At 41.9% G+C, this 13,432-nt stretch overlaps 1 protein-coding gene across 1 annotated transcript in view; it reads right to left on the reverse strand.

Annotated features, from left to right (window-relative positions):
- The window catches only part of LOC112224889 (oxysterol-binding protein-related protein 6-like), a 68,339-nt gene extending 59,091 nt beyond the window's left edge, over nt 1-9,248 (reverse strand). Inside the window, exon 1 of the mRNA XM_042306725.1 lies at nt 8,893-9,248. The gene's annotated coding sequence lies outside the window, so the exon portion shown is untranslated. The remainder of the gene's footprint in view (nt 1-8,892) is intronic.
- Between the last annotated feature and the right edge of the window lie 4,184 nt (nt 9,249-13,432).

Raw genomic sequence — 13,432 nt, forward strand, 5'->3', positions numbered from 1 at the left:
CTGTCCTATCAAACTTGGTGAATAAGTAAACTATGAACAACATCTGCACAATCGTAGGTTTGCAGAAATGCAAGGTGGAGATGGATTACTAAATGACTAAATTCAACAATGGTGCGCCACGCAGCTTAGCGGTTAGAGAATTGAGCCAGTAACCGAAAGATCTCTGGTTTCGAATCCCAGAGCCGACACGGTGAAAAATCTGTAGATTTGAGCTAGGCACTTAACCCTTAATGCTACTGTAAGTCACTCTGGATAAGAGAGTCTGCAGCTAAATGACTAAAATGTAAATGTAATACAACGCAGTATATCATCTCTGATATTTTATTAACCATGTGACTGTGTAATAAATTTTAAAAACACTAACGCCACGGATTCTGTAAGGTATCCTTTTGCCTTGAGGACCTTCTGATAAACATAAAGGCATAATGGAGAACACTAAGCCAATGACCTCAACACTCTTCCTTATTCTATCCAAATAGGCTATACTACCAAATGTTCACTGTTGTAAAACTACCCCCACGAGCTCTTAAACACCATACATGGTGTCAACAACATATTGTTGAACGTCTATGAACACACAGTCATACATCTCTGCAATGAGCCATCACATTGATGAGAAGTGAGCCATGAAGTCCCACGTACTGAAAACGGAGTGCATGGAGGAGAGAGACAACAGAGAACGTGAAATGGCATTAATACCATAGTTTCAGAGTGGGTGGAGGACAGTAGTAACGTGAGTGTTGTCTGGTAGGTTGCCAGGACTGCAGTAGATTGAACTGCATTGCCACTTACGGGCATACGCAGGACCATATCTGAATTGTGAATCACGTAATTTTATGTTATTTTTAATGTTTGAGCAATAAAAAAAATGGTAGCATAAAAGTTAAGGAAAATGTTACATTTGTCACATCCCTACATGAAATCTCAACCCTGTCCTATCAACCTCAACTCTGTCCTATCAACCTCAACCCTTTCCTATCAACCTCAACTCTGTCCTAGCAACCTCAACCCTGTCCTATCAACCTCAACCCTGTCCTATCAACCACACACCACACACATGAAATCTCAACCCTGTCCTATCAACCTCAACTCTGTCCTAGCAACCTCAACCCTGTCCTATCAACCTCAACCCTGTCCTATCAACCACACACCACACACATGAATCCTCAACCCTGTCCTATCAACCTCAAACCTGTCCTATCAACCTCAACCCTGTCCTATCAAACTCAACTCTGTCCTATCAACCACGAATATGAATCCTCAACTCTGTCCTATCAACCTCAACTCTGTCCTATCAACCACACACATGAATCCTCAACTCTGTCCTATCAACCACACACATGAATCGTCAATTCTGTTCTATCAACCTCAACTCTGTCCTATCAACCACAAACAGTAATCCTCAACTCTGTCCTATCAACAACCTCAAGCCTGTCCTATCAACAACCTCAAGCCTGTCCTATCAACAACCTCAAGCCTGTCCTATCAACAACCTCAACCCTGTCTTATCAACCTCAACCCTGTCCTATCAACAACCTCAACCCTGTCCTATCAACAACCTCAACACTGTCCTATCAACAACCTCAACACTGTCCTATCAACAACCTCAACTCTGTCCTATCAACAACCTCAACTCTGTCCTATCAACCACACACCACACACATGAATCCTCAACTCTGTCCTATCAACCTCAACCTTGTCCTATCAACCTCAACCCTGTCCTATCAAACTCAACTCTGTCCTATCAACCACGCATATGAATCCTCAACTCTGTCCTATCAACCACACACATGAATCCTCAACTCTGTTCTATCAATCTCAACTCTGTCCTATCAACCACAAACATGAATCCTCAACTCTGTTCTATCAACCTCAACTTTGTCCTATCAACCTCAACCATGTCCTATCAACCTCAACCATGTCCTATCAACCTCAACTATGTCCTATCAACCACACACATGAATCCTCAACTCTGTTCTATCAACCTCAACTCTGTCCTATCAACCACACACATGAATCCTCAACTCTGTTCTATCAACCTCAACGTTGTCCTATCAACCTCAACTCTTTCCTATCAACCTCAACTCTGTCCTATCAACCTCAACTCTGTCCTATCAACCTCAACTCTGTCCTATCAACCTCAACTCTGTCCTATCAACCACGCACATGAATCCTCAACTCTGTTCTATCAACCTCAACGTTGTCCTATCAACCTCAACCATGTCCTATCAACCTCAACTCTGTCCTATCAACCTCAACTCTGTCCTATCAACCTCAACTCTGTCCTATCAACCACGCACATGAATCCTCAACTCTGTTCTATCAACCTCAACGTTGTCCTATCAACCTCAACCATGTCCTATCAACCTCAACTCTGTCCTATCAACCTCAACTCTGTCCTATCAACCTCAACTCTGTCCTATCAACCACGCATATGAATCCTCAACTCTGTCCTATCAACCACACACCACACACATGAATCCTCAACTCTGTCCTATCAACCTCAACCTTGTCCTATCAACCTCAACCCTGTCCTATCAAACTCAACTCTGTCCTATCAACCACACACATGAATCCTCAACTCTGTCCTATCAACCTCAACCCTGTCCTATCAAACTCAACTCTGTCCTATCAACCACACACATGAATCCTCAACTCTGTTCTATCAACCTCAACTCTGTCCTATCAACCGCAACTCTGTCCTATCAACCACAAACATGAATCCTCAACTCTGTTCTATCAACCTCAACTTTGTCCTATCAACCTCAACTCTTTCCTATCAACCTCAACTCTGTCCTATCAACCTCAACTATGTCCTATCAACCTCAACTCTGTCCTATGAACCACAACTCTGTCCTATCAACCTCAACTCTGTCCTATCAACCTGATAAAATAATGTATATGTTGAAAGATAATGATAAAATAATTCCACTCTGAAACCTTACAATTGTATGAAATTGATTAGAATCATAAAATTATAATCTGATGACGTGTGTAGTTTTAGTCAGAATTAGATTAAACAATGTATTTGTATAGTGGAAAAACAAAGACTGTCTGAGCAAGGCATAGCTTAGGATTTGAACTTGTATGTGTGTGCCAAGGTAAAAAAAAACAAGAACAATTCAACTGTGTTTGGACCGACCTAGCTAGGCCTCTGAGGAACCTATGAGAGCATAGGGAGTACTTCTCAAGGTTTCCCTAATCTCGGGGGAATGGAACTGTCGGCTGGGTAGTGATACACAGTGGTGAGGACTACGGAGAAGGATAAAACTCACCTACTGTTTGTGTGTATGTATGTGCGTAGGATACCTACTGTTTGTGTGGAAGTATGTGCACAGCTATAAAATGGATGTCTTTGTATAATGGACTTCAGAACATTCTGGTGAATAAACTGTACTATCTTTTTGCATAAACTGAGTGACTAATTATTATTAAACCCATGGTCTTACAGATCTCGGGGATTGGTCAGAGCTATTGATTGTGAGCTATTATCATTGGGATTGAAAATTCTCGTGACACAACCTCAACGCTGTCCTATCAACCTCAACGCTGTCCTATCAACCTCAACGCGGTCTTATCTTATCATGATTTCACCAGCCAGCAAAGCTCAAGAATGTCAGATGGTTTTTGTTTTCCTTCCAGAATCCAGTTTGGATTCAAACCATCCACTTGGAGACGTGTCAATAACGGTCTCTGTGAGTGGCTATGGCAGGGAATTCAGCAGGATACACTGTAGCATTGTTTTGTATGGAAGAGGATGACACAATATGGATTCAACAGTATGAGGTTTCACACCGCTATACACTATCAAGGGAGAGAATTTCATTGTATAATTAAAATAAATCTGAATTAGAGCCATCTGTGCAGACATCTGTTTCTTGACTTATCATGGTTCATTAAATTGAACTCTGGAGCCAGTCCAGCCCGCCTGCAGACAGTAAAACAGGAGCACTGAGTAAACAACACTTATCATTAGACAAGAGGGTGATAGAAAGACTAAACGTTGGTCACATGTCATTATTAGTGTTCAGCTCAGTGAAATACTAAATCTTAGTCCTTGCCACAAAGACTGGGACTGTTGAACAGCTTCTATCACCAGACCATCAGACTGTTGAACAGGTTCTATCACCATCAGACTGTTGAACAGCTTCTATTACCATCAGACTGTTGAACAGCTTCTACCACCATCAGACTGTCGAACAGCTTCTATTACCATCAGACTGTCGAACAGCTTCTACCACCATCAGACTGTCGAACAGCTTCTATTACCATCAGACTGTCGAACAGCTTCTATTACCATCAGACTGTCAAACAGCTTCTATTACCATCAGACTGTCGAACAGCTTCTATTACCATCAGACTGTTGGACAGCTTCTATAACCATCAGACTGTCGAACAGCTTCTATAACCATCAGACTGTCGAACAGCTTCTATTACCATCAGACTGTCGAACAGCTTCTATAATCAGGCCATCAGACTGTTGAACAGCTTCTATAATCAGGCCATCAGACTGTTGAACAGCTTCTACCACCATCAGACTGTCGAACAGCTTCTATTACCATCAGACTGTTGAACAGCTTCTACCAGGCCATCAGACTGTCGAACAGCTTCTATAACCATCAGACTGTCAAACAGCTTCTACCACCATCAGACTGTCGAACAGCTTCTATTACCATCAGACTGTCGAACAGCTTCTATAATCAGGCCATCAGACTGTCGAACAGCTTCTATAATCAGGCCATCAGACTGTCAAACAGCTTCTATTACCATCAGACTGTCGAACAGCTTCTATAATCACCATCAGACTGTTGGACAGCTTCTATAACCATCAGACTGTTGAACAGCTTCTATCACCATCAGACTGTTGAACAGCTTCTATAATCAGGCCATCAGACTGTCGAACAGCTTCTATAATCAGGCCATCAGACTGTTGAACAGCTTCTATAATCAGGCCATCAGACTGTTGAACAGCTTCTATCTCCATCACACTGTTGAACAGCTTCTATCACCATCAGACTGTTGAACAGCTTCTATAACCATCAGACTGTTGAACAGCTTCTATAACCATCAGACTGTTGAACAGCTTCTATCACCATCAGACTGTTGAATAGCTTCTATTATCAGGCCATCAGACTGTTGAACAGCTTCTATAACCATCAGACTGTTGAACAGCTTCTATTACCATCAGACTGTTGAACAGCTTCTATCACCGTCAGACTGTTGTTGAGTGGTCCAATGTTATTTGCACCATAATTTGCAAATAAATTCATTAAAAATCCTACAATGTGATTTTCTGGATTTTCTTTTCTCATTTTGTCTGTCATAGTTGAAGTGTACCTATGATGAAAATTACAGGCCTCTCTCATCTTTTTAAGTGGGAGAACTGGCACAATTGGTGGCTGACTAAATACTTTTTTGCCCCACTGAACAGAAATATTAAAACGCAACATGTAAAGTGTTGGTCCCATGTTTCACAAGCAGACAAGTACCATCATATTTACATATCACTTTATCTATGTGGGGTAAGGGGGTGCTATTGTTTATTTTGTTGAGATGAGGCATATGCCAGGTTCATGTACAATAACACCTAGTCAGTCATCATTATCACAGTGTTATTGACCAGACTGTCAGTCATCATTATCAGAGTGCTATTGCCCAGACTGTCAGTCATCATTATCACAGTGCTATTGACCAGACTGTCAGTCATCATTATCAGAGTGCTATTGCCCAGACTGTCAGTCATCATTATCACAGTGCTATTGACCAGACTGTCAGTCATCATTATCAGAGTGCTATTGCCCAGACTGTCAGTCATCATTATCACAGCCCAGACTGTCATCATTATCACAGTGTTATCACCAGACTGTCAGTCATCATTGACCAGACTGTCAGTCAGTCATCATTATCAGTGTTAGTGTCAGTCATCATTATCACAGTGTTATTGACCAGACTTTCAGTCATCATTATCACAGTGTTAGACCAGACTGTCATATTGACCAGACTGTCAGTCATCATTGTCACAGTGTTAGTGACCAGACTGTCAGTCATCATTATCACAGTGTTAGTGACCAGACTGTCAGTCATCATTATCACAGTGTTACTGACCAGACTGTCAGTCATCATTGTCACAGTGTTAGTGACCAGACTGTCAGTCATCATTATCACAGTGTTACTGACCAGACTGTCAGTCATCATTATCACAGTGTTATTGACCAGACTGTCAGTCATCATTATCACAGTGTTATTGACCAGACTTTCAGTCATCATTATCACAGTGTTATTGACCAGACTTTCAGTCATCATTATCAGAGTGCTATTGACCAGACTGTCAGTCATCATTGTCACAGTGTTATTGACCAGACTGTCAGTCATCATTGTCACAGACTGTTCATCATTGTCACAGTGACCCAGACTCAGTCATCATTATCAGTCAGACTCATCATCATTATCACAGTGTTACTGACCAGACTGTCAGTCATCATTATCACAGTGCTATTGACCAGACTGTCAGTCATCATTATCACAGTGTTATTGACCAGACTTTCAGTCATCATTATCAGAGTGCTATTGACCAGACTGTCAGTCATCATTGTCACAGTGTTAGTGACCAGACTGTCAGTCATCATTATCACAGTGTTATTGACCAGACTGTCAGTCATCATTATCACAGTGTTATTGACCAGACTGTCAGTCATCATTATCACAGTGTTATTGACCAGACTGTCAGTCATCATTGTCACAGTGTTATTGACCAGACTGTCAGTCATCATTATCACAGTGCTATTGACCAGACTGTCAGTCATCATTATCACAGTGTTATTGACCAGACTTTCAGTCATCATTATCACAGTGTTACTGACCAGACTGTCAGTCATCATTATCACAGTGTTACTGACCAGACTGTCAGTCATCATTATCACAGCAGATGGTCTGCTGCTCCAAGGGTGCTGCTGATCACCATTTCTTGTTCCATAATTAAGCAGGTGGAAAAAAGACCCATGTAGATCACATTACAGGAAGAGAACACAGGGGCTTCATTCCTATCAGGGAACAACTACTGCGTGATATTAACAGGTAATAAGCGCACAGTGATTGGTTGACTGGGAGGGGTGAAGAAGGTGAGATGAACTGAACTACTGGCAATTAGGTTAATTTAGATGAGACTCCATTTCATATGGTATCACTTTCATATGTGATGACAAAAGTATAGCATCCACTTCCACTGGCACATTGTAACACTGGCACATTGTAACACTGGCACATTGTAACACTGGCACATGAGCAAACAGTCTTACAACACTCACTCAGTTGGACAATAGAACTTAAATGGGAAGGCAATCATGTGATGTGGATGTGCATTGTAACTAGGCCTATACCATCAGTCTGATTTGACAGTGAAAGGCCTGTGGAGCTAAAGGTAGTTCATTGTGAAGGTGTACTACAATAAAACAATACAAAAAGATTACTATTGCACCCTGAATATTGTATTTACAATAGCAGAATGGACTGAACATTTCATTAACGCACAGTCTCATTAAACCTGATGTTAAAAGAGGATCCTTCAGAAGCACAGGCTCTCCGTAAACTACTATAATTGACTAATTAAAAACAGCTCAAGGGTTCCAATTGTGTCACATTTTTTTAATGAAACAAGTCATCAGAAAGATGAAAAGGTCTCTGTGTTTAATAAGAGAGCTGGTCTAGGATCAGTTTTGCCTTCTAAATCACATGAATGAGAAGGGGGATCTGACACTTGACCATCATGAAATTAAATGAGGACACCTTGAGCAGGTCTCCTCTCCTCAGTCCCCAAAAAATGACAATCAATGAATAGTGCTACCAAAGCTTAATCTGTTCAGGGATGTGAATGCCTACACAAAGTTCTGACACACACACTTATCCCATCAGACATGCCACCAGGGGTCTTTTCATAGTCCCCAAATCCAGAACAAATTCAAGAGAGCATACAGTATTATATAGAGCCCTTATTGCATGGAACTTCCTTCCATCTCATATTGCTCAAATAAACAGCAAACCTATTATTTTTATAAAGATAAAGCAACACCTCGCGGCACAGCACCTCTCTCCTATTTAACCTAGATAGTTTGTGTGTATGTATTGATATGTAGGCTACGTGTAGGTCTGTATTTGAGCTGTTCTTGTCTATTGATGTTCTGTATTATGTCATTCTGTATTATGTTCCATGTTCTGTGTGGACCCCAGGAAGAGTAGCTGCTGCTTTTGCAACAGCTAATGGGGATCCTAATAAAATATCAAATACCATGTAGTGACAGGCAGATAATTACAACATTGTGATTGTGAATCCCTCCCTCCAGGCAATGCCCTTTTGGTTAATTCAAGTCTGTGTTTAAACCTCACTGCAATGTCATATTCTGACCTTCATTGTATCTGGCTAAATTCCCTTATGGGATGGATTCTCATGCAGAATATGGTTGTAGGCTACTGCTCGGTGGGAAAAGGTATTGTACACAGTGCATGACAATCACATGTGAGAAGGTATCTAGTGACAGCGTCATGATGCAACTTGTGTACGTCACTCACCAACTCATTTCTTCCTCATATAGACTACTTCACTTAATCGAAAGATAGTTTGACATTGTACAACTAAGACAACCATTTGAAATGAAGACATGAAATCATTGTAGTCCATTAGGCACTAGCAAATGCAGCAGAATTACTGTCATCGGTTTCTCAGGTAGGCATTGGTCAGGTGGGGCATAAACAGAAGTAGCCTTCCCTAGTGTCTGAGGATGCCTTGTTAACACTTGACTGGAAAGGCTTTTCTAGAAACAATCTGACTTCAATTTCAAAGCGCAGGGCCGCAAATTCACATAAAGTACAGTTTGACCAAGTATGGAAAACATAGCTTACCGAGGTTTTATTGTACTGACCATGTCATTGCATTTTTTTGGCGCAGGAAATAAAAATGAGACGACTTCCCTACACAACTGAAAAACCCGCGCCCTTCTTGAGACAGATGACAGCTAGAAGGTTCCTCGTTGAAACCCCTTGTGCATATAATAGATGATATAAAAGGTTTTGAACATAAACAATGAAAAGTAAAAAATAAAAATAAAAAGTACTGTATATATCCGTTTTCTTGAATACAGTGAGACGGATGCTCAATGCTCCTCCCTGCAGCAAGGATGAGTTTTGGAGGGAAGAAATGGCCGGACTGGATCCCCACGCGAGATGGACCAATGGCGCTTTCGCAAACCCAGGCACTGGATTTCTGTCAGCGCAGTAAACAAGTCACGACAAGACTGCTAAAGACATTTCCAAAATGAGAATAATTGGGGTTAGAAAGCTTGTACTAAATTCAAGCCTACTTGAAACGCAGGGACTTCTTTTTTTTTCTTTTTTTTCGATTAGTCTCTTTATGGAAACAAACATAGTGAAACACAGTTTCGCGTCAAACGTTATATTTTAGTGATGCTGGCTTAGAACATCTGATGTTCGTTATTATAGGTGTCTGTATGTGACGGTACTATAAATTCTACTCTAGCCAATGAAGTCTAGCGCATATGTAGAGTGACCAATAACTGCAAATGGATGCAGCAATGGGATAACTGTCAGAAGCGTTCCCATGTTTGTACTGGGGTTTGTGACGGAGGCATTTTACGATTGGGGAAATAGTCTTGTATAATAGCATAGTACGGCCTCTGCCAAAAAGGTCTGGATCCTCATGACACAGGTGGTACCGTTTACACTATGGTTTCTGGTTTGAGCTAGAATCTGTGCTCCATTAAACAGTGGTGGGGGGGTTAAACTGAACTCACTATTGGTAAAAATGTAGAATTTCCATTTGTCCAGGATGAATGAGTCACCTCATTCCACCTCGCTCGTTGTGGAAGAGGATTAAGCAATGCAGCAGTCTCTCCCAATAATTAGACTGCCATCTTGTGGTTGTACTGTTAACCAAAGCCAACTAGGCAAATGCAATTCTGTGGAATTTGTGACAAGCAAGTTTTATAGCCTGAACATATAAAAGTTTGTTTAGTGCCTACTCAATCACTTTTTATAGCTACTGTTTACAGGCCTCCTGGGCCATATACAGCGTTCCTCATTGAGTTCCCTGAATTCCTAATGGACCTTGTAGTCATAGCAGATAATATTCAAATTTTTGGTGACTTTAATATTCACATGGAAAAGTCCACAGACCCACTCCAAAAGGCTTTCGGAGCAATCATCGACTAAGTGGGTTTTGTCCAACATGTCTCTGGACCTACTCACTGCCACAGTCATACTCTGGACCTAGTTTTGTCCCATGGAATAAATGTTGTGGATCTTAATGTTTTTCCTCATAATCCTGGACAATCGGACCACCATTTTATTATGTTTGCAATTGCAACAAATAATCTGCTCAGACCCCAACCAAGGAGCATCAAAAGTCGTGCTATAAATTCACAGACAACACAAAGATTCCTTGATGCCCTTCCAGACTCCCTTTGTCTACCCAAGGACATCACAGGACAAAAATCCGTTAACCACCTAACTGAGGAACTCAATTTAACCTTGCGCAATACCCTAGATGCAGTTGCACCCCTAAAAACAAAACAAAATTCTCATAAGAAACTAGCTCCCTGGTATACAGAAAATACCCGAGCTCTGAAGCAAGCTTCCAGAAAAATGGAACGCAAATGGCGCCACACCAAACGGGAAGTCTTCCGACTAGCTTGGAAAGACAGTACCGTGCAGTATCGAAGAGCCCTTACTGCTGCTCGATCATCCTATTTTTGCAACTTAATTGAGGAAAATAAGAACAATCCGAAATTTATTTTTGATACTGTCGCAAAGCTAACTAAAAAGCAGCCTTCCCCAAGAGAGGATGGCTTTCACTTCAGCGGTAATAAATTCATGAACTTCTTTGAGGAAAAGATCATGATTATTAGAAAGCAAATTACGGACTCCTCTTTAAATCTGCTTATTCCTTCAAAGCTCAGTTGTCCTGAAAATAATCATGGCCTCTAAACCTTCAAGCTGCATACTGGACCCTATTCCAACTAAACTACTGAAAGAGCTGCTTCCTGTGCTTGGTCCTCCTATGTTGAACATAATAAACGGCTCTCTATCCACCGGATGTGTACCAAACTCACTAAAAGTGGCAGTAATAAAGCCTCTCTAGAAAAAGCCCAACCTTGACCCAGAAAATATAAAAAACCATCGGCCTATATCGACCCCATCATAGCACTGAGACTGCACTTGTGAAGGTGGTAAATTACCTTTTAATGGCATCAGACCGAGGCTTTGCATCTGTCTTCGTGCTCCTAGACCTTAGTGCTGCTTTTGATACTATCGGTCACCACATTCTTTTGGAGAGATTGGAAACTCAAATTGGTCTTCACAGACAAGTTCTGGCCTGGTTTAGATCTTATCTGTTGGAAAGATATCAGTTTGTCTCTGTGAATGGTTTGTCCTCTGACAAATCAACTGTAAATTTCGGTGTTCCTCAAGGTTCCGTTTTAGGACCACTATTGTTTTCACTATATATTTTACCTCTTGGGGATGTCATTCGAAAACATAATGTTAACTTTCACTGCTATGCGGACAACACACAGCTGTACATTTCAATGAAACATGGTGAAGCCCCAAAATTGCCCTCGCTAGAAGCCTGTGTTTAAGACATTAGAAACTAACCTAACCTACCTACAACCTAACCTAACCATCAAAGCATTACATGGGTTTGCTTCTACTTATCTCTCTGATTTGGTCCTGCTGTACATTCCTACATGTACGCTACGGTCACAAGACGCAGGCCTCCTAATTGTCCCTAGAATTTCTAAGCAAACAACTGGAGGCAGGGCTTTCTCCTATAGAGCTCCATTTTTATGGAATGGTCTGCCTACCCATGTGAGAGATGCAAATTCGGTCTCAACCTTTAGGTCTTTACTGAAGACTCATCTCTTCAGTAGGTCATATGATTGAGTGTAGTCTGGCCCAGGAGTGTGAAGGTGAATGGAAAGGCTCTGGAGCAACGAACCGCCCTTGCTGTCTTTGCCTGGCCGGTTCCCCTCTTTCCTCCACTGGGATTCTCTGCCTCTAACCCTGTTACAGGGGCTGAGTCACTGGCTTACTGGGGCTCTTTCATGCCGTCCCTAGGAGGGGTGCGTCACTTGAGTGGGTTGAGTCACTGATGTGATCTTCCTGTCTGGGTTGGCGCCCCCCCTTGGGTTGTGCCGTGGCGAAGATCTTTGTGGGCTATACTCGGCCTTGTCTCAGGATGGTAAGTTGGTGGTTGAAGGTATCCCTCTCGTGGTGTGGGGGCTGTGCTTTGGCTGTTTGGCCCTGTCTGGGGGTATCATCGGGTGGGGCCACAGTGTCTCCTGACCCCTCCTGTCTCAGCCTCCAGTATTTATGCTGCAGTAGTTTGTGTCGGGGGGCTAGGGTCAGTTATATCTGGAGTACTTCTCCTGTCTTATCCGTTGTCCTGTATGCTCTCTCTAATTCTCTTTCTTTCTCTCTCAGAGGACCTGAGCCCTAGGATCATGCCTCGGGACTACCTGGCTTGATGACTCCTTCCTGTCCCCAGTCCACCTGGCCGTGCTGCTGCTCCAGTTTCAACTGTTCTGCCTGTGATTATTATTATTTGACCATGCTGGTAATTTATGAACATTTGAACATCTTGGCCATGTTCTGTTATACTCTCCACCCGGCACAGCCAGAAGAGGACTGGCCACCCCTTATAGCCTTGTTCCTCTAGGTTTCTTCCTAGGTTTTGGCCTTTCTAGGGAGTTTTTCCTAGCCACCGTGCTTCTACACCTGCATTGCTTGCTGTTTGGGGTTTTAGGCTGGGTTTCTGTCCAGCACTTTGAGATATCAGCTGATGTACGAAGGGCTATATAAACCAATTTGATTTGGTGACCATCCTAAATGTATCTACAACCAGCCACCACCATTACTACTGCAGACTAATACTATATAAACGTTTTTCAAAACCATACGTACTCTTAAAACTTTAACCACAAAAATACTTTTAAAGAGAAAGCAAGTACCATCAATTGTACTTCATGTACAATTACCATCTAGTTTATGTTCACGTCGCCAATATTCAACGCCGTCTCTATTACAGTAGGTGTCGCTGTTCAACAGCAAAGCACAGAGTATTTGCTAGTTGACACCATGGGGCATATATACTAGTTATCAGTGTAGTAACTCAGGTGATTTATCATTAATATATGACTCTGGCACAGTATATATATATATATATATACACACACACACAGATTTCACCCCTTACCGGTCAAACTAAAAGCATATCCATTTTATATCTGAAGTCTGACCGTTGCTTTCCTGGTTCTATTTTAGACCCCACCCAACCCTAGCTGGTCCTTAATGTATTCTTAACAGTCTTTCCAGCAACATTCTGAATTTGCGGCCCTGTTATGCCCTTCAGCCCACTGGAAAAAACAAG

The sequence above is a fragment of the Oncorhynchus tshawytscha genome, linkage group LG26 (genome assembly GCF_018296145.1).
Source record: "Oncorhynchus tshawytscha isolate Ot180627B linkage group LG26, Otsh_v2.0, whole genome shotgun sequence".
NCBI lineage: Eukaryota > Metazoa > Chordata > Actinopteri > Salmoniformes > Salmonidae > Oncorhynchus > Oncorhynchus tshawytscha.